Source organism: Humulus lupulus, unplaced genomic scaffold (assembly GCF_963169125.1).
Source record: "Humulus lupulus unplaced genomic scaffold, drHumLupu1.1 SCAFFOLD_110, whole genome shotgun sequence".
In the NCBI taxonomy this organism is placed as follows: Eukaryota; Viridiplantae; Streptophyta; class Magnoliopsida; order Rosales; family Cannabaceae; genus Humulus; species Humulus lupulus.
In genome coordinates this window covers 1-19,084 of record NW_026908657.1, presented here as the reverse complement: position 1 = coordinate 19,084, position 19,084 = coordinate 1, and the positions used below count along the sequence as shown (strand labels likewise).

The window sequence follows — 19,084 nt, the reverse complement described above, 5'->3', positions numbered from 1 at the left end:
CTAGTTCCCGTTACCCACCATAGAAAATCCGACATCCTAAATCGGGTAGCCGGACCTGATAACCACCACAAGGGGGAGGCTCAGAACACTTCATGTATATAGATGCTAGGTCTTTACACTTACAGGTGACTGGACACCTGATCTACCTATGATGATACAGAGACTAGGTCATGAAACAACAACATGCACAAATCATGATTACTATGGCTCTCATCGGTATAACCAAATGCAGGTAAACATAAAAAGAAAGAAACATATTCCCTTTTTATTTTAGAAAATTGGGCAACATAACAGCTGCATTTGAATAAAACCCAAAAATCATAACCTGCATAATTAAGTGAACAAAAGAATATATTTGGCACTCAATGCCCTCAGAACAGACCAGAAAACATGCAGATTAAGTTTTCCATTTTTCAAACATTTTATAAATATCAAAATTGGAATATGTTTAATGCAATTCAATACGAATAAAACAAGTCCAATAGTCAAGTTGAGTCCCTACCTCCTTAGAATTTTCAATCCGAGCCCAAAGCGACGCTCCTAAGCTTAACGATGATCTTAGTCCGATTTTAATATCACGTTTTTCCTATGTGCACCAAATGAACAAACGATTATCATCATTGCATTCCTTATTCAAAATCTTGTCCAATGACATATAATATGACCATATTTTAAATTTCAAGTTCCGTAACCTCACCCAAGCGGTGCACAATAGCGGTTGGTGGCGGTACCGAAAACGTCGACAAATATATGCATGACACATATCAAAACGATTCTCTTGATGAGTACATCACGAAAGTACAGCTCCTTCGCCCAAATGACCTCCGGTGTCGCCGGAAAATGCTTCCAAAGGGGCGAACATATCCAAAATCTCGCTAGAGAAAAATGGCGAGTTGACCGGAATGACTTAGTGAGCGACGATCCTCTCATGATGCAAATTCCAACAGTATCACCCACTCGTCAAACGGTGGTCGGAGTTCGCTGGAAACTCACCTCAAAGTTTCGACGGCGAAACTTCGGAGTGATCGCACATGCGCGTCCTTGCTCCGATGGTCACCAAATTTCGGGGTTGTTGTCGTTGCCAGTCAAGGAAGCTGCAGCTTCGGCGCGTGTTAGAAATGGTGCTCCAGTGGTGGCTGGTCTGAAGCTTGCCGTGGCTGGTTTGGAGAGAAAACAAAGGAAAGAAAAGAAAAAGAAAAAGAAAAAGAGAGAAGAAGAAGAAGGACAAAGGTTTGGGAGAAGAAAAGGAAAGAAAAAAAAAATCAAATATATAATTTAAATTAATTAATTTTTTTTTCCTCCCATATTTGAATTTTTCAACCTGAAAAAGTCTCAGGTTTCACATACTTGGTTGGTCTTTTCAATTCCAACTTGATACCAAATCATCAAGGGGTCTTTCCTCTTATTTGTGAGTTAGTCCTCCTCTTACATATATTCATGGAGTTCCAGACTTTGTATCTTGTAAAAGGTCCCGACTGGCTAATTGGCAAGGGTGTGCCTCGTTGGTGGCACCTACCTCAGGAAGTGAAGTAGGGCCTCTTCAACGAGGCGGGTGGTCCATGCAATGAAGCTAGCTAGATCCTGCGCAGATGCGGGGAGGCAAGATCGTGACCTCTTACATGGAAGCTAGGAAGAAAATCATAGCACCTCATGTGGACGGGGGAAGACCATGGCGTCTAGTATCACGAAGTGAGGCGAGATGCTAGGCGTGAGGCGTTGGGAGCGCGCGCGAGGCAGTGGGGGGGTGAGTCGCCAGGTGCCCTTGAGGCAGGTACGCGCAAAACGCCAAGTGCGCACGAGACGACAGGTAAGCGCAAGGCGATAGGTGTGCGCGAGGCACGAGGTGCTAGGTGCACATGAGGCGCCAGGTGCCTTGTGTGTGAGCTAAGGGCCTTGCGTGACACTCTTGCAATGCGAACCCCTATTTATGAGACAAGGGTCTCACATGGCCTTTTGAGTGAACCCAATAGCCTTGTATGTGAGTTGGGGTGTCCTTCTATGAGGAAATATAATCTTTTCGCCATCCACACTTGCCCCCTAATCTATAAAGAGGCCTTTAGGTTTTTTTATGTAGACTCTAAGTTATGTGATCTTTAGGACACATATGTTTTAAGTGTGTTTCTTTGTTTTGGAAGGTATAAAGAAGCAAGCTCATGGTGATGCTCATGTATGCTTCGAGGTTAAATGAGAACTAATCCATGTTTAGCCATGATTCCTAGGCTTTCATTCTCCACCATTGGTGCCAAAATTTACCCAATTGTTAGGAGGGACTGAAAATACCTAATCAATCCAAGTTTGGTTTTCATACTTGGACAATATTTGAGTGTGGTGATGGAGGTTTTCTTAGCTTTCCAAGAGGTGGTGAGTTCAATTTTTCGTAGAAGCACTTATTTCTTCTTGTTTATAAGTGGAGAGTATTTTAACGACTCGTTCTTGTGGTCATTTCATCTTGTTTATTTCCTCTCATTCAACATAGTAGGTCATTTTAGCCATGAAGTCACCCTGCACTTGTGCGTCGATCGATTCCGTTGGAGCATGGGTTATGTCGAATTTGCCAAACTCAGTGGACAATTTTTAATAATCTTCCTAAAGTTACAGGCTGATGATGGCATGGCCTCAATTTCCGAGAGGCCATTATGAGTGCTAAAACCAACTTATCCATTATAGGGCATTCAATTTTGGCATGTTAGTGTACCTCGTACCTAGAGGCTACCCTTTGTCTCCTAGGCATATATTTGACAACAAGCTTTCCAACATGGTGCACAAAGTATGGGGAAGTGATGGACTTTCTTCTCATAGAGAGTAAGCTTTTGTTTATGTTGGACTTCGTGGCCTTATTCGCCAAACAACTATGTGCATGTTTGCAAGGCTTACATATGGTGGGGTGGTGAGACACGATCTTGAGATGACACTTGCATAAGAAGCCTCTCGAAGCAGACTCTCTTATTATGCTTTCCCTAGGTAGGTTCTCAACGTTCATCTCGTCTAGTTGTCTCGCAAGGTGTACTCTCGAGGTGTACTTTCAAGGTATGACCTCCCACAATGACCCTTTGAGGTTAAGTCTTGCAGTATGACCTTCAGGGGTGTATCGAGGTAACGCCGAGGTACAATGACTTCTAGAAATGTAGCCTCATATGTTTTCATGTAGACCCTTCGCATAAGCCCCTCATATAGAGGTCTCACGTATTGTGTCTCTCATGTAGAGGCCTCTTGCATGGGCTACCCTCGCAACATGGATTTCAAAGCGTGTTCGTCTTGTGATGTGATTACCTGTGAGACCAATTGAAATAGGGTCTTGCATATGAGCCTCACATATTAGACATGGGAAGCATTGTGAGACACGACCTTGTATAAAGATGTTGCAAAAATTGTCTTGCTTAGAGAGATGATTTTTCTGAGGTGCGGTCGTATGACAAGTGTAGTTATTCTTCGTGAGATAGTTTTTTTTTTTTTGGCATTAACACTTGCTTGCACCCTAGTCAAGAAGAAGACATCTAAATGTTCTTGCAAACTTATTGTGATGCTACACTTACTACGCTTTGGCAGTAGTGTTGTGCGCCTTCTTGTAAACCAAGTATAAAGGAAGTATTAAACTCTTTCCCTTTCTCTCATTGGTATGAGACTTTGAGAAGCCCACTTTTTTCTTTAGTATAGGACTTTGAGAAGCCCTATTTTATTTGGTATGGGACTTTGAGAAGCCTTTTTTTTCGTGAGGAACTTTTGCAAGTCCTCTTGGACATAATGCTAATTGTCTTAGTGGTGCGCCCTAACTATTTTTATAAGGACCAGTTCATACTTTGGGTCTTTGCCATCCTTTTATAATTTTTGTGCGCGCGTTTCATTTTCTTTCGAGAAACATCCTTCTTGTTGTTGGGCATCATACTATTTTTGCAATTGTCTTCTTTGAGACCCTTTTTGGCTAGTCGACTCAAGTCGAGCTAGACTTATATTAAGGACCCTTTTTGGGGTTCCCTTTTTATTATGAGCGAAGAGCTATGAGGCCTATGGGACTGAGGCATATCTTGCGGAACCATGGGCTATAAGGCTGAGGCGTGTCTCATGGAGTCAAGGGTCATGAGGCTGGGGCATCGTGTAGGGTGGTCATCCTTTAGGGTGACTACCCTTGTATGAATGTGCCACTTTTGAAGCTCTTTTTTTACCCTTATGATGTCTATGAAGGTAGCTACTCCTTATAGATGCCATGGGCTTTTTTTTTTACTGGCGCTATGCCTCCCAGATGGTTGGCGGGATTCATCTCGTCAGACACCTCCGTTATTCTACTCTCATGTGCATTTTGACATTTTCAATCGACAATGACAACATATGAGTGAACTAAATGATTTAAAACATAGGCCATAATTAATAAGATAGATGCTTGATATTACATTTATGATGAGTAAAGTGCATGGATATGTTTGGAGACCATGCGCCTATTTCATCATGATATCAACTAAGGTGACCTATTTGGCTTAACGCATAATATGCTAGATAAATGTGCTTTACTGCTAAATTAGGAGACTAACTAGGGTAGCCTCTTTGATTCATTGTATCAAACACAAAACCTTACTAGATATTCCCTCCCAGGTGCATATATTTGTGGGAATTACTTGGGTTACATCGTAGGTCTCTTCATCCTCACAACCATTAACATCACGAACTTTCAGGGTCTAGTGAATCTTCATAGTAGGATGTTGTAGATTTCTGTAGTTTCCTAGAGCGTTCATGGGTGTTTATGGCAGGTGGCTTAAAGGAAAAATCCGGTCTGCCTACCCTCAGGTGGTCATGGCCATCTTCCACTTGGATGTATTTTAGAGCCCTTTCATAGAAGTCACCTAGGTCCTCTGTTTCTCTCTTGAGCATGTTATCCCACATTTTGTTTTTTTGGATGCACCTCTGCGGTGATGGCCATTTTTAGCTCGTCTTTAGGAAACTTTCCCACTTTAGCTACCTTTGCATTGAAATGTTGAATGTATTTTCTCAGACTTTCATTTTCACCTAGCTTTACATTAGTGAGGCTTGTGGTGGGTTCCGTGTAGTCATGGAAGGCATGGTGTTGCCGAAGGAATTCCTCTGCGAGTTGCCTCCATGAGGAAATTTTTCCTCGGCTCAATCTCTTAAACCACTTATACGCAACTCCTTTCAAGGTGACTGCAAAACAGTGGCACCTCGCCTTGCTGTTGAATCCTCTCAGATTTGTTCGGCCAGGATCTCTCACGTGAAGGGCTAATCATAATCAAATTCTTCATCATGCCCCCGTCCCCCTGGCGCCATGACTATCATACTTTCTGAGGGTTCACATCTCAGTGTCAAGCTGCAGTCTCATTTTTTTCAAGTAGTCTTTGAGGTCGGAGGGACCAACTCTCCCTTTCCCTTTGTCCCTTGGGGGAGCTACGGGGGGTGTCATCATCACGTCTGACCTTCCCTTTTTGAGCTTCTCTCTCAGGTCAGGTGGTGCTTCCTTGAACATAACCTCGACTTCATTTCTCCAATTAACATCATCCATCTGCCTTTGCTCTTGGCGTTGTACCGTTGGCGTGCAAGCCTTGCGATGCTTTGACTGGGGAGTGTTGCTGGTAGAATGTCGGGTCCCCTCGTTGTCCATGGGGACGGTGGTTTCTCCCTTCCTCGACACTTTCCCCTTATGCTTAGGGATGGGCATTTATGACTTTCCATGCAGTAGGCCATTTAATACTTCTTTCATGTTTTTTAGTGTAGTCTCTAGCCTTTGATTTTTCTTATGCAGCTCTCGTATCTCATCCTCGTAAAAATGGGTTCGGGAGCTTGAACTCACCGAGTGTACCCAGGGACTCTTGTCAGGCCTACGCGTGGAGGGACTAGGGTCCTGGTTTTCGGAACGCAGTGCGGTTGGTGGTCGAGGAGAAGGGTGCGTACCTAGGCCACCCACGAGGGTGGCTGGTGGTGTGGAGGATCCCCATTGGGCTGGGTGGCTGGAGATGACACTTTTCTTTCCCCACTAGGGGTTGGGTGTCCCTTTAGTACGTCTTCATTCTGAGGTGGTAGAGGATCCCTCATGGAGGTCCTCAACTAGTCTCCATCCATGTGGACCTCCACATCTTGCAACTCTCCTAGGCATCTTGATCGCCTTGGCATTTTTCCTTGTAGGAAATAATGGAAAAACAATAGCTTTATACTTTTCCTTCCCACAGACGGCGCTAAATTGTTGATAGTGAGAACTCACCAACTAAGCTATGGTCGGAAAGTCCAAAGATAAGTAAGAACACTATCAACTTAGAAGAACTTAAATAAACTCAGAAAAAAATTGCAAAACAACAATGGAGAGAAACACTTATATTGCTCAATAGTTTATGGTTACAATGAATTTTTCTACTCCCTTCAATGATAAAGTAAGGTCCTATTTATAGGTGAGTTCTAATGGCTCTTAGTACAAAGTGGTTCCAAGGGGACACAATAGTACACTAACAATGTTGTAGGTGGTTATGGTACAGACGGTAGTGGTATTGGAAGAGTGGTGGTCGACTCTGGTGCATGTCAGAGGCGTGGAGGTGTGTTACAACTCCTCGTACTATCCCTTACCACCACTACTTGTCAGGTACAGGTGTTAGGTCTGTGCCTTGATCCTTGCAGGCTTTTACGTACCTACCTAGAGGTACATTTATCGTACTTCTTGTCTCTTGTGGACTTTATAATTTGATACCGAATCATCGTGAGGTATTTCCTCTTATTTGTGAGTTAGTCACTGATTGACCCAAAACGGGTATGTTTTAAAAAGTTATACTCACAAGCGCACAAATCGTATATGGAATATAATGTTCGTGTAATCACGAGATCGAACCCAAATGAGTTGTCTAAAATAAAAAAGAAAACTATTTTAAACCAAAATTAATAAATTCTAACCTAGCTCCAAAGATTGTTGAGATTTAATGTCATGAATATAAAATAAAAGATTTAAAATAAAGCTATTTAATAGAATGAAAATAACTCAATAAGGATTTTAAAATAAGTGGTAAAAGGAAAGATTATTAAGATACTAGAATCCACAAAATGTAAGTTTAATAATATTTGTTAGTATATTGATTCCCAAGTTTTAGTTATGGTTAAAATAAATCAAACTATCATTTCCCAAATAGATTTATAATTTTAAGCACAAATTACTTCTAAAAAGATAGGATTTTTCTTCACTTTTCAAAAATTATAATTTCAAAGTATTTAATGTGAATCAACCTAATGAAACAACAAAAAATCAAATAACATTATTTATAAGGCAAAACATAATATTTTTGTTCTAAGCATGGATGTGTACAATTTAATGACACATCTTACACAAATAATATTATGTTTTTGCAAAATGAAGAACAAAGTGCCTATTATCTAACAATAAAAAAATATGAGATATTAAAGATGAAAGACATATATGAAGAAGAAAAATCCATAAACTTTGTTGCATTACAAGGGAAATCAACATACAACATAAATATTGCCTAGTTACAAGTTGCTTCATGATGATCTTAATAATCTTATGAAAAAGATTAGAAGCACATAACTAGAGTAGAAATACAAAATAAATGACATACATACTTGCAAATTCTCTTGAAAAACCCAAAATGGAAGAGAGAAAATGGTAGAAAGAAGATGGTAACAAAAAATTAAGCCCCCCAAATGGTCTTGAAATTCCATATTTATAGCCAAAATGAGATTATTAAAATAATTAATTTAAATCAATTAAATTGATTAGATTAATAAAATAAAATAAATATGGTATGTAGAGGTAAACTATAGGGTGTAATGATGATGTTGTGGTGAAAATGTGTAGAAAAATGGGTAAAAAGTTGGCATTTTGGACATAGGGGACAAATGGTACACTGAAGGCAATTTATGGGCTCAAGAAGGAAAATTGCATGGCTGTTGGTGGGCTGGCAGGCGGCTGGGGCAGCTTTGGGCTGGGTTTGTTGAAGGGAGAAGTGAAGCAACAGGCCAGGTGGCTGACTTTGGGCCGAATGGAGGAGAGGCGGGCCCAAGGGTGCAGCTGTGATGCTTGGCTGGCCAGGTGGTTTCGGCTCGTTTGCTGAAGGAGCCAGGACGCTGCTGAGTTGAGGAGGAGAAGAGCTTCAAGCGTGGGCAGGAGGTGCATGATGAGCTGGACCTGATCTGTGGCCTTGGAGTGAGGAGGCATGGGCCTGAAGGAGGTGGGAAGGCTGGCGTTGGGCTTGGGCTGGCATCTGGGAAGAGGGCTTCAAAAATGACATTTTTAGCTCTTTCTTTTCAGTTTTGCCAATTTTTTTTATTTTTCTTGGCTTTTCAAACACCAACAATACAACAATTTCCTACAAAATAAGCATAAATTAAGTCATAATCAAATATTTTTTAAATATAAAATAAATCAAATTAATTCTTCTGAAAATATTAATTATAACTTAATTTATATTTAACATTTAAGTTCAAAATTGCATCTTTTTACTTTTAACTAAACTCAACAATTCAATTAATTAACTACAATATTTTACAACAAAATAACTATAAAAACACACAAAAATATATAAAATCAAAATAAACCCAATAAATTCAAAATTACTTTAAAACTTAATAAATCAATTAGAAACTTAAGAATCAAGCAATAATTAGCACATAAAAAGTGGTAAAATAACTCTATTTTGTAGAGTTATCACACCCCCAAACTTAATATTTTGCTAGTCCTCAAGCAAAAGAAAAATTAAAACACACATTTTTTTTATTGGTGATATAAAAAGGATTTTCTCAAAAATTGCACAATGAAAATAAATCTAAAAAATTATTATGAATAAATATTAAGCTTATGTAATTAATTAAATTGTCAATTTTGCTTTAAAAAGAGGTTTTCATTAAAATTAATTTTCACTTAAACTTATAGGAAATAAGAGTGTTCTTGTTATGAAAAATGTAATTTTCGTTATAAGCAAAATTGACTCTATAATTAAAAACAAAGTTTCAAAATTATTCATATTTTTAAGAGAGCTAAACTCAAACTCAATCAAGATTTTTATCATTGAAAATAAAAAATATCACCAATTTTTTTTTTTGAATTTTTATGAAAATGAACAATTTTAATTTTTTTTAAGAAGACAACAAAGTAAATAAATATATATATATAAATTTTTTTTTTTTCAACAAACACAAAAATTAATAAAGCTTTTGTTTTTTTCTTTCAAACAAACATAAAGAAAAACAAAAATTAACGCAAAACATAAACACAATAAATCATACTCTCCTTAATGATAATAATCATATAAACTCAATACCCCCAAACTTAATTTAAGCATTGTCCTCAATGTGTCAAAATATAAATATAAATTAAAATTGACAAGAGTTTAGAGTTTATAATGGTCGTACCTCAATATGGTGCATCGCTAAGAGAGTAAAAGATACAACAAACAAAAATTAAATCACACATAAAACAAACAAAACAAATAAAACACAAGTTATCAAGATCAAATAGGAATCAAAGAGCATGGTAAATAGGGTCCTCAAGGAGGATCTCACCCACTTCATCAGTTTTTAATTCTAAAAATGGTTTTAATTTTTATCCATTAACTTTAAATATATCACCATTTTTAGGATTTTCAATTTCAATAGCTCCATGTGGAAATACAATATGAAGAATGTAAGGACCGGACCGCCTAGAGCGTAACTTTCCTGGGAATAAATGCAAACGAGAGTTGTGTAAAAGGACTTTCTGACCTGGAGAAAAATATTTTTGTCATGGTAAAATTTAATGCAATTCTTATACTTTTTTTAATAGTCATATGCATCATTCCTAATTTCGTCTAGTTCATTTAGTTGAAGCTTTCGTTTCTCACCTGCCTTGTCTAAAGAAAAGTTTAACTGCTTAATTGCCCAAAAGGCTCTATGTTCTAACTCAACAGGTAAATGGCACACCTTCCCATACACAAGTCTGTAGGGTGACATGCCAATGGGTGTTTTGTACACGGTACGATACGCCCATAATGCATCAGTGAGTCTTAAGGACCAATCTTTCTTAGTTGGATTCACAATTTTTTCTAAAATGTGCTTAACTTCCCTATTAGACACTTCAACTTGACCACTAGTTTGTGGGTGATATGGTGTTGAGACTTTATGTGTAATGCCATATTGTTTCATCAAATGTTCAAATGGCTTATTACAAAAGTGTGTACCGTTATCACTAATGATAGCACGTGGTGAACCAAAACGAGAAAATATATTTTCTTTCAAAAACCGAAGCACAACTTTGTGGTCATTAGTGTGGCATGCAATAGCTGCAACCCATTTAGACACATAATCAACTCCAACAAGAATATAAGGGTTACCAAAAGAGTTAGGAAACAGTCCTATAAAATCAATGCCCCAAACATCAAATATGTCAATAATAAGAATAGGATTTAAAGGCATCATGTTTATTTTAGTTAAACTTCCTAACTTTTGGCAATGCTCGCAAGCTTTACCAAAAACATATGTATCATGAAAGATAGTAGGCCAATAAAAACCACATTGTAAAACTTTAGCAGCTGTTTTCTTACCACTAAAATGTCATCCACATGCATGATCGTGACAAAAAGATATGATTTTAAATTGGTCACAATTTGGAATGCATCTTCTAATTATTTTATTAGGGCAGTATTTAAACAAGTAAGGATCATCCCAAATATAATTTTTCACCTCAGAAGAAAATTTAGATTTATCATGTTTAGACCAATGAGATGGTATTTCTTTAGTGACCAAATAATTAACAATATCAGCATACCAAGGCAAGGAAGAAACATGCATCAATTGTTCATCGGGAAAAGTTTCAGTGATAGGAGTGGAATCATGTATAGTTTCAACAACTAGTCTAGATAAATGATCAGCAACAACATTTTTAGAGCCCTTTTTATCATGTATTTCTAAGTCGAATTCTTGTAAAAGCAGGATCCAACGGATCAAACGAGACTTAACATCTTTTTTCGATAAGAGATATTTTAATGCAGCATGATCAGAATAAACAATAATTTTAGACCCTAACAAATAAGATCTAAATTTCTCCAATGCAAAAACAACAGCAAGCAATTCTTTTTCGGTTGTGGGATAGTTTATTTGAGCATTATTTAAAGTTTTGCTAGCATAGTAAATTACATGAGGTATTTTTTCAAGTATTTGTCCTAAGACAACACCTATAGCATAATCAGAAGCATCACACATTATTTCAAAAGGTATTTTCCAATCAGGGGGTCGAATAATGGGTGTAGTAGTCAACAAATTTTTTAATTTTTCAAAGGCAACATGGCAATTATTATCAAAGACAAAAGCATTTTCTTTTCCAAGTAAATGGCATAAAGGCCGAGATATTTTGCTAAAGTCTTTTATAAATCGTCTATAGAAACCGGCATGACCTAGGAATGATCTAATTTCTTTCACAGTTTTAGGTGGGGGAAGTTTTGAAATAAGATCAACTTTAGCTTTATCAACTTATATTCCCTCAGATGAGATTACATGACCTAAAACAATTCCTTTTTTAACCATAAAATGACATTTTTCCCAGTTGAGCACAAGGTTTTTCTCTTTGCAACGAATTAAAACAAGTGAAAGATGGTGCAAACATTCATCAAAAGAGGAACCAAACACAGAAAAATCATCCATAAACACTTAAAGAAATCTTTCAACCATGTTAGAAAAAATTGAAATCATACACCTTTGAAAAGTCGCAGGTGCATTTCATAATCCAAAAGGCATCCGACGATAGGCAAAAGTTCAGAAAGTGTAACATCCCAAATTTCCTAATAAGGCTTAGTGCCTGGATTAGGGGGCTGGGAGGCAATAATTGAGTTATTATGTGAATTATATTATAATATAATCATGCTTGTATTTTAAAGATATTAAATATGTGTATGTGGGCCCGTTTCTTATAAGAAAGGTATATTAGTAATTTGACCCGTTTGGGGTATGAATGCGAATATGTGCTTGTGTGATTGAGACCACATTATTATGTGGATATATCTGGGTTACTCGACGAGAGGCGGTTCCGATGAGCAAGTTAGCAAAAAAGTCACAACGGGATCTAAATACCCAGTTCGGGGTATTTTAGTAATTTAGTACATTACCGGGAATTGGTGGGTAATGGGAATTTATTGGTAATTGTGTGAGAATATCGGGAGTAGTGGGAATTATAGAATGCAAATTGTGGATAGCGGGAATTAAAGCAAAGGACAAAATTTCCCTTGTGGATATTTGAGGTGTAAGCTAAGAGCAAGGGGTAACTTACTCTTTTCCACTCAGGTTTAGAATTTAGCTGGCTGGGATATACACAGAAAGTTTAGGAAGTTTCAAGAAAAAGAGAACTCAGCAGCTCCCTTTCTCTCTTTCGTTTTCTCTTTATGCTATGGAGGTTTGAGGATTTTTCTTGGGAGGTTGAGGAGGAAAGCTTGGGAAATCAAGGTGTTAGGCTTGGGGGGAAATCAGAGGCTAGGTTCAAGGGTTTCATCACAGTTAAGGTAAGAGTTCTGAACTGAAATTGCTTGGTTAGCTTTGCTGAATATTTAGAGAGAATATGTTTATGCATGCTTGATAATTGAAGGGATAGGTTTGGGTAAATTTGATGTGTTTCACTATGATAATTGGTTGGGTTTGATTGGTGAGAATGATTATATGAGTTTGGGAATTGAATTGGAGGAGTGGGATGGAATTGAATAAGTTTTAGTTGGATTCGGTTGAAGAAAAATCCAGAAAATTCTGGGTTCGTGGTGATGAGTCGCGGCCTGCGAAGAGGATTTTGAGCTAGCAAGGCTCAGATGCAGGGGCGGGCCGCGGCGCCTCAGGGGCGCACTGCGGCACGCGTTGGTTTCCAGGGAGGCCGAGCCTCTGGAATTAGAGGCAGGCTGCGGCTCGACTGTGAGGGGCCGCGGCTCTTAAGGGGAAAATTGACCTTAATGGGATTTTTAGGTTGGAAACTTAACCGTTTGGGCTCAGGATCGATCCTACTTCCTTGTTAAGTGGAATTCGATGTCCCGGAGGCTAAGAGTTGGTCTGGAAGTTGTTATTTACTTGTTATTGATGGGAACTGCTTTATCGCGGTTGTGACTAGGTTTTCGCTAAGGGCTTGAATCGGGGATCGTGCTTGGAGGGTTGTTGCTAGTAACCCGCATACGGACCAAAGGTAAGAAAACTGCACCTGTTATGTGAATGCATGATTAGAGCTTAGTTAAGGTGATGAACATGATTATAATTATGTTGCGAATGTCTGGTTAGGTATGCTGTAACGTGCATAATTATGATTATGCTTATGACTGTTGAGTGAATGTATTATAATGCATTGTGTGATTATTTGTTAAGTATGTTATATGAAACATGTGGCTGTCTGTTATGACTGTGAGGCTTAGTTTATAAACTAGGGTATCCTTAGAATGTTAAATGGGGATCAACTTATTAGTTGAGAATATGGTGGGCTCTGGGAGATTCTTAATAGTTGAAAATCCCAAGGCTTCAACTTATAAGTTGGAGGCACGTGGTGGCTTGACTTATAAGTCAAGGGCATGAGGGTCTTAGTTTATAAGCTAAGATTGGCATAATGCACGTGGAGTACAGGCCACCATGGCTGGGCCACCCTGGGAGTGCAACATGCACTTGACTGGCCCGGATGCCAACAACATGAAAGGAAGTGCGACATGCACTTGTGTGACTCTATGGTCTCCAATTGGGTTTAATGAATGCACTGGGTTCAGTTATTACTATTTGATGGTTGTTTTATTCACTGAATTGTTGATTATGTTTTCTTGCTGAGTCTTCTAGCTCACAGGTGCTTTGTGGTGCAGGTAAGGGTAAAGAGAAGCTCAACTAGCCATGGGTCGGAGGGCATTATCAGTGGTATGTACATATGCAGTCTGCTCGACCACCACGGCCGAGATGCTCAGAGGAACTAGGGTTAAACCCAGCTTTTGCCGCTTAGGACGGCTTAATGTGTAAACTGAGCTTTGTAACAGGCTTTTAAACTAATGTTTTTGGGATCCCATGTAAAGAACTGGTTATCAACTTAATGGAAATGTTTACGAAATGAACAAAAGTTTTTAATACCCAAACCTTAGTGGTTTAATCACATGTTTAGTCCAAATGACTTGTTAGTAAGTCCAGCACTGGTTTCAAAACACACCTGGTAATGGACCCTAATTAGCAGGGCGTTACAGAAAGGGCATGTAAATGTAGTCTTTTCTTGATCTTCTGGGGCAATGGGGATTTGGTTATATCCCGAATACCCATCAAGAAAGCAATAGTATGCATGGCCAGCTAAACGTTCAAGCATTTGATCAATAAAGGGCAATGGAAAATGGTCTTTTCTAGTAACATTATTTAGCTTTCTATAGCCTATGCACACTCTCCACCCCGTTTGTACTCTAGTAGGGATTAATTCATTTTTTTCATTTTCAACAACTGTAATCCCAGACTTCTTAGGTACAACTTGAACTGGACTAACCCATTGACTATTAGAAATAGGGTAAATGATACCTATGTCTAATAATTTTATGACCTCTTCTCTAACCACTTCTTTCATATTTGGATTTAACCTTCTTTGACATTCCCGAGAGGTTTTAGCATTCTCTTCTAGATGGATTCTATGCATACATATGGATGGGCTAATTCCTTTAAGGTCTCAAATGGTCCAACCTATGGCTTCTTTATGTTTTCTAAGGATATCTAACAATTTATCTTCTTGTTTTTTTATCTAATGCGGATGCTATGATAACAGGCAAGGTTTCAGACTCTCCTAGAAAAGCATATTTTAAATTTTCTGGCAAAGGTTTAAGGTCTAACTTTGGAGACTCGAAAATTGATTGAACATGATCTAAGGGTGAAAGGGTTCAACTTTGGTTTCATTTAAGGGTATATGCTCTAGCAAAGAATTCACATCATCATTAGAGTCATCAACATGCAAGTTCATACCAAAGTATTTTTCACAAAAGTCAAGTAAGTCATTTCCATCATCTTCACAAATACTATCTATCATGTTAACTTCATGCACTTCCTCACACTCAACAGATTTAACAACATTAAATACATTCAATTCAACAGTCATATTTCCAAAAGATAATTTCAAAACACCATTACGACAATTTATGATTGCATTAGATGTAGCTAAGAATGGTCTACCTAAAATGATAGGATTTTGAGCATGCACATTTTCCACAGGTTGAGTATCAAGAACAATGAAGTCAACAGGAAATAAAATTTATCAACTTTTATCAAAACATCCTCTATAATGCCTCTAGGAATTTTCACAGAACGATCGGCTAATTGAAGAGTTATAGAGGTAGGTTTTAGTTCACCAAGACCAAGTTGCTTATAAACAGAATAAGGCAATAAATTCACACTAGCACCCAAATCAAGTAAAGCTTTGTTAATAAAATGATCACCAATAATGCATGAAATTGTGGGACACCCAGGATCTTTATATTTAACAAGGCTCTTATATTGAATAATGGAACTAGCTTGTTCAATTAAAAATATCTTTTTAGGAACATTAGTGTTTCTTTTAACAGTACAAAGATCCTTTAAAAATTTAAAGTAGGTAGGAATTTGTTTAATGGCATCTAAGAAAGGGATATTGATACTAACTTGTTTAAAAATTTCTAAGATGTCATTATATTGGCCGCCTTTTTTTAATTGGAAGTAATCTTTGTGGGAATGGGGCTTTTGGAATGAAAGGATGGATTGGAGTTTCCTTGTTTGAAGAGTCATTGGCATTAGAACTAGAAGGCTGACTCTTTTCTTTTTCTTTTTCTTTTTCAACCTCAGGTATGTAATCGGGTTTGAAAATGTTCTTTCCGGATCTAAGAGTTGAAATTGATTTGACTTCTCCATTATGACTAGACTTTCCTATCTCATATTGACCTTTTGGATTAGGGATAGGTTGACTTGGGAATGTTCCTTTTTCTCTCTCAGCTAAAGCAGTGGCGAGTTGTCCTACTTGTGTCTCGAGTTTGGTAATTGATTGAGATTGATTTTGTAGGATTTGTTGAGTGGATTGCATAAATTGTTGTAAAGTATCTTCTAAGGAAGGTTTCCTTTGTTGAGGATATGGTTGATTTTGTGGGGCATGAGTTTGGTTTTGTGTGTTGTATTGGTGCCCTTGATTCATTTGGGGTTGGTTTTGTGTCCATGAAAAGTTCGGATGGTTTCTCCAATTTGGATTGTAGGTGGATGAAAATGGGCTATCATTTGGTTTCCCATAAGAATGAGGAGCATTTGCCTCCTTAGAAAAGGCTTCTTGGTAGGAAGGACATGATTGGGCATTATGGCAAGGACCAGAACATATAGAACAAACATCTTTTCTTGGTTGTATTGGAGAGTTTATAGTTTGGCTTATGGCTAAAGCTTATACTTTTCTTGCTAATTTGTCTAAGGATGTTCTTAAGTATAATTCTTCTTTCACTTCATACCTTCCTCCTCTTTTTGGTGAATTAGTTGACCTAGACCTAGGATCAAAATAATTCCATTGTTGTGAATTGACAGATGAATCTTCACGGGCGTCCCACGCCTCTTGTCCTTGAAATTTTAAATTTTTTTCCAGTATGCATAGATTGAATCATTTGACGATTAGAGGGAGTCAAACCATCATAAAAATATTTTACACGTCTCCATTTTTCAAAACCATGATGATGACATTTTAATAATAAATCTTTAAATCTTTCCCAACATTCATAAAACTCTTCATTATCTTTTTGAAAAAACTCGGAGATTTCTCTCCTTAGACTATCAGTTTTAGACATAGGAAAAACTTTCAGCAAGAATTTATTATAAAGTTGATCCCATGTAGTTATAGACCTCGTGGGAAGGGAATTTAACCAAGCTTTTGATTTGTCTTTTAATGAAAAAGGAAACAATCTTAGTTTGACCGACTCATTAGAAATTTTTTGAAATTTAAATGTTGAGCAAATTTCTAAGAAATCTTTGACATGCATGTAAGGATCCTCTCTATCTAACCCATAAAAAGATGACAACAATTGAATGATTGCTAGTTTAAGCTCAAAATGAGTAGCAGAAGTGGTAGGAAGAACGATACATGAAGGAGCATTAGATGAAATAGGTGCAAAATATTCAAGCAAAGTTTTTTCAGGCACAACATTTTCATCAACAGGATTAGCAATTGGTTCCATGATGCTCAAATTTTTACTAACACTTTCAATTTCAAACAAAGATAAACGTCTTTTTACTAATCGAATTTTAGAGTTACGTTCCCAATGATGCATACAATTTTAACAAACAAAACAACAAAGATAATCTCAAACAAACAATTTTCTGATGTGGAAGATCAGTTAAAACTGCAACCACAGAGCATACTTATAATTTTTAGAGATTTCACAATAATATAATTCTTATGGTTTACTTGTCCCCAGGCCTATTTGATTCCACTTACTCGCGCACTACTAACAACTCCCCGAGGTTAATTAGTAGAGGTAGATTGAGAATTTTGTTCAAATTTCCTTTAAGCAAAAATTGCTTATGGTGACAGGACAAGATTTAGGTTTCACTTTTTTTTTTTTCTAGTATGTTTTTTTCACAATTACACTAAAATAAGATAAAAGACAGAAAAATAAAGTAAAATTAAATAAGACTAAAAAAAAATAAGCAAGAGTAGGGAGGCATAGCATGCCATCTACCATAACAAAAATAAGGTAAAAATTAGGAGGCACAAGTGTCATCAACTAAAACATAAGATAAAAGACTAGGAGGCAAAATTTCCATCAACTAGCTAGGAGGTAAAATCACCATCAACTAGTAACTTGCAATAAATAAATAAAAATAACAACAAGATAAATAAAGAAAATTACAACAAATGTTAGGAGGCACAAGTGCCGTCAACTAACAAAGAAATACAAGGAATAAAAATTACAAAAAAATTAGGAGGCACAAGTACCATCAACGATAAAAATTAAAAAGATAAATAGGAGGCACAAGTGCCGTCAACTAAAAAAAACAATAAATATAGAAATATAAGCAAGTGTTTTTTTTATGGGTGGTAGAACCGTCCCAAATTTTCTTTTTATCTTATTTTTTTATTTTTTTTAGTTTTAGATAAATATATATTTTTTTATATTTTTGTATATATAGTTTTTTAAGTGCAAAAATTAAAATAACTAGTAGAAGAATTTACTAACCTTGAGATAAATTTCGTTTATTTTCTTCTTGCAACTCCCTGGCAACGGCGCCAAAAACTTGATGGACCCAAAACGGGTATGTTTTAAAAATTTATACTCGCAAGCGCACGAATCGTATGTGGAATATAGTGTTCGTGTAATCACGAGATCGAACCCAAAGGAGTTGTCTAAAATAAAAAAGAAAACTATTTTAAACCAAAATTAATAAATTCTAACCTAGCTCCAAAGATTGTTGAGTTTAATGTCATGAATATAAAATAAAAGATTTAAAATAAAGCTATTTAATAGAATGAAAATAACTCAATAAGGATTTTAAAATAAGTGGTAAAATAAAATATTATTAAGATATTAGAATCCACAAAATGTAAGTTTAATAATATTTGTTAGTATATTGATTCCCAAGTTTTAGTGATAGTTAAAATAAATCAAACTAACATTTTCCAAATAGATTTATAATTTTAAGTACAAATTACTTCTAAAAAGATAGGATTTTTCTTCACTTTTCAAAAATTATAATTTCAAAGTATTTAATGTGAATCCACCTAATGAAACGACAAAAAATCAAATAACATTATCTATAAGGCAAAACATAATATTTTCGTTCTAAGCATGGATGTGTACAATTTAATGACACATCTTACACAAAGAATATTATGTTTTTGAAAAATGAAGAACAAAGTGCCTATTATCTAACAATAAAAAATATGAGATATTAAAGATGAAAGACATTTATGAAGAAGAAAAATCCATAAAATTTGTTGCATTACAAGGGAAATCAACATACAACATAAATATTACCTAGTTACAAGTTGCTTCATGATGATCTTAATAATCTTATGAAAAAGATTAGAAGCACATAACTAGAGTAGAAATTACAAAATAAATGACATACATACTTGCAAATGCTCTTGAAAAACCCAAAATGGAAGAGAGAAAATGGTAGAAAGAAGATGGTAACAAAAAATTAAGCC

General features: G+C 36.6%; 1 non-coding gene across 1 annotated transcript; it reads left to right on the top strand.

Moving 5' to 3' along the window:
• The first annotated feature begins 16,602 nt into the window (after nucleotides 1-16,602).
• LOC133810283 (small nucleolar RNA R71) lies at nucleotides 16,603-16,709 on the top strand. Its single transcript, XR_009881988.1, has one exon. It is a non-coding gene; the product is annotated as a small nucleolar RNA R71 (small nucleolar RNA).
• Nucleotides 16,710-19,084: the final 2,375 nt, after the last annotated feature.